This window comes from Capra hircus, chromosome 17, assembly GCF_001704415.2.
Source record: "Capra hircus breed San Clemente chromosome 17, ASM170441v1, whole genome shotgun sequence".
In the NCBI taxonomy this organism is placed as follows: Eukaryota; Metazoa; Chordata; class Mammalia; order Artiodactyla; family Bovidae; genus Capra; species Capra hircus.
In genome coordinates this window covers 52,714,107-52,718,098 of record NC_030824.1, presented here as the reverse complement: position 1 = coordinate 52,718,098, position 3,992 = coordinate 52,714,107, and positions in this window count along the sequence as shown.

Genomic DNA, 3,992 nt, shown 5'->3' with positions numbered 1-3,992 from the left:
TTTGATTAAATGTAATACTAAGTGCTATAAAAGTGTTATTTTCTAAGTTAGTGACAAGAGCTTAGTTGTTAATCAAATTAAAATTCACAAATAAGATGACTTGAATAAACTGTTAAATCTAACCTAAATTATAATTTTTCTCTCTAAAACCGAGAATAATAACATTACCATAGGTGATGGGGAGGATTCAACAAGTTGACACACAAAAATCACACAGTATAGGCATCTAGCAAATATATCCAGTACATTTCCTTCCCTTCTCCCTGCGTAATGTGCTTATCTCATCCAAACGTTCTTCATACACCTGGGCTGGGGTTTCTTTGAAGGAATCAATTCTATGTTAGCCAGTGTTCTATCTGAGGTGTCTGAGGCTCCTAAGTTCCTTTATTTCACATTCCATCTTCAGTCTCTCAGTAACACCTGTGGGCATCGCTTTCAGAATAGATTCCCAGTTGGACTAATTTTTTACCCTTTCACAACTACCGTGCAGGTGCAAGCCATCATCATCGCTCATCTGACAGTGTAGTAACTTCCTAACCGAACTCCCTACTTTCACTCTTGTTCTCTACCATCTATTCTGCACAGGCAGCCCCATTATTGGTTCACAGATTATATCAGGTCACTTCTCTATTCAAAACCTTCCAAGGGTCCTCATCACGTTCAGACTAAAGGTCTAAAATCCCCACCAAAGCCTGCTAGACCTCTGTGACCAGAACCTTGCCTACCATTCTCATACCTCTCTCGTGCCTTCCTCTGCTGCAGCTGTACTGGCCTCCTTACTTTTTTTTTTTTTAATTGAAGTATAACTGATTTACAATATTAGTTTCAGAGAGCTTCCTTACTATTACTCTTTGATGCTGCCGAATATACTCCTGCCTCGGAGCCTGTATATCTGTTGTTTCCTCTGCCTGGAATAACCCTTGTAGATCTTTAATGCCTTGCCTTTTCATTTCCCACCTCAAAGAGGCTGATCCTAGACACCTTATTTAAACAGATACCCTTTCAAGTCTCCCTCCCTAAGCTTCTTTACGTTTTCTCATAGCGTTGACCAACTACTGGGGCTTTGAAAAATACATACATATGTATTTCTCTATCCACTTGCCTGACATGTAAGTTTTATGGAGACGGAGACCTTGTTTTGTTCTCTTTGTATTGCTAGCATCTAGAACAGTGCCTGGCATGTGCCAGGCATTCAAAAATATCTGTTGAATGAATAAATGAAAAAACATAGCCACCTGCCATCAGATCAGCAGACTTACCTCCTTCTACAGGCATCCTTTCCCCTCTTTCTCCACTAAGCAGAAGAGATGTTTTCCTTTTCTTATTTGTTTGCTTCCCTGTTTTTTTTGACCATGCCTCAGGGCCTGTGGATCTTGGGTCCCAAACCAGGGATCAAACCCAGGCCCCCTACAGTGGAAGTGTCCTATCCACTGGACAGCCAAAGAATTCCTTCTTATCTGCGGATAATGTCTCATCTATGTCCTGCCTCCTCAATGACTTTGACTTGGCCTTTACATTCAACGCTCCGGCTTACAGAATTTTCTTGCTAGCAGGCACAAGTCTACCCCATCTTGAGTAAAAATTAAATGGAAAAAAATCTTCTGTCTGCATCTCCTATCACCTGCCAGTCTCACCTGCTCCTACAGCCAAACTCTTTGCAATGTTTCTTTCTGCTCTTTGCACTGTTTCACCTCTTTCATTCTGGTTTCCCCTAAACTCCTTAGAAACAGCTCACTCCTGCTGTCGTCATTTTCTTCCCTGGCCTTTTCCGAGGCTTTCCTCTCTTAATGTTTTCTACTCCTTCCCTGACTGCTACTCTTCTTGTCCCTCCCCAAAACTCTTGTGTGTCTGAATTCTGATCAGGGTTCTTCTTATCCTACAGATTCTCCCTTGGGAATCTTACCCATGTCTATAGTTTCAGTTATCACCCGAAACTGTATGCCCAGCCCTCCTCTCCATCCACTGGACTCACAATTTACATGACCAACTGCTACCTGACCCCACTTGGGTTTCCACAAGCACCTCAAAATAAAGATGTCACTTTCTTCCTCTAAACCTGTTTCTCCTCCACTGTTACTTAGTAAATGGCACCATCCGCCACCCAGTTGTTCATGGATGTCACCCCTGGTTTCCCCTTCCCCTCCAAACCCCTCATCCCCATCCAGCCAATCAGTAGGGGTCCATTAATTCTTCTATGTTGGGTCAAATTGTGTCCCCCTCTCCCCAAAACATATATCCATGTCCTAAACTCCCGGTGCTTTGAATGTGAGTTTATTTGGAAACATATAAACATACTCTTTGCAGGTATGATCAAAACTGTCTTGAGATAAGAGCATCCTGGATTTTGGATGGGCCCTAAATCCAACGACCAGGCTCCTTATGTGAGAAAGGAGAGGAGGAATGAAGAGGGAGACGTGAGATGCAGGCACGGGGAGAAGGCCAGTGTGAGGATGGAGAGAGTTACCAGAGTTGTGAGGCCACAGCCGGGAACAAGGATGGCCAGCCCTGCGACGGACACCTGCTTTCAGACTTCTGGCTGCGAAAGAATGAATTTCTGCTGTTTCATTCCCCAAGTTTGTAGTGATTTGTTATGGTAGTCCAGGAAACTGACACATCCACCTTCCAAATATCTTGAAATCCACCCACATTTCCCCATTATCATTATCCACATCTAGTTCAGACTGTGATTACAACAGTCTTCTGCCTTATCTCCAAGCTACTAGTCCCAGCCCATCTTTCTAAAATGCAGGAATTTTACTCCACTATTCACGATCTGTGAGTTTGCCAGTGACTTCTGGATTAAGGCTAAATGCCTGGTACAGAATCTATAGTTTTCTGCTTACTTGTGTAGCCTTATTTCTCACCTCTTTTCATCCTCACCCTTAATTCTATGCTCCAGGCCCAGTAATGATTTCTTATATTTATGGAATACTCTGTGACAGACACTGTTCTAAGAGCTAAACCTCACAACAGCCCTACAAGATAAGAAGCAGTCTTCTTTCAATGTCTCAGTCTTCCTTACTCTGCCTCTGGGACTCTGAGCATGCTGTTCTCTGCCTACAATACTCTCCCTTTCTCTTCTCTTGCCCTTTGTCCCCTCTCCTCATAATTCACACCTATATGTAAGGTCTCAGCTTACTCAGCACTTCCTCCATGAAGCAGTCCTTGATCTTCCTAAGTCTGGGTTACCTGTCCCACCTCCATTGTCCATATTCCTATTATACCCTCTACTTGCCCTATTGTAGTATAAAATATTATAATTATCTATTTACTGCTGTCTTAGCCTGTTTAGGCTGCTATAACAAAACATCACAGACTGGGTAACTTATAAACAACAAAAATTTATGTCTAGCAGTTCTGCAGGCTGGAAGTCTGGTATCAGGGTGCCAGCATGGTCAGGCGAGGACCCCCTTGCGGGCTGCAGACTTCTCACTGCATCCTCACATGATGGGAGGGGTAAGTAAATTCTTTCTGGGGCCTCTTATAAGGGCACCAATCCCATTCATGACCCGGTCATCTCCCAAATGTCTCACTTCCTCATACCATCACCTTGGTACAGATTTGAGCCAGGATTTCAACATAAGCATTTTGGAGGAACACAAACATTCAGACCATTCAACAGGCCTATAGCTCAGACTATATGTTTCCTGTGCAAAGAGGCTGTTCAATCTCTTGCCATTGTAACCCCAAACCCAGAGTCTAGCACAGTGCCTGGCACACAAGAGATGTTTAATCAACATATTTGAGTAAATCAAAGAGGCTTGAATAAAGGCTGTGAGTAGCATATGTCGCTACTGACATAGGGTAGGAAAAAATGCACCCCTGATGCTTTTGAACTGTGGTGCTGGAGAAAACTCTTGAGAGTCCCATGGACTGCAAGGAGATCCAATCAGTCCGTTCTGAAGGAGATCAGTCCTGGGTGTTCTTTGGAAGGAATGATGCTAAAGCTGAAACTCCAGTACTTTGGCTACCTCATGTGAAGAGTTGACTCA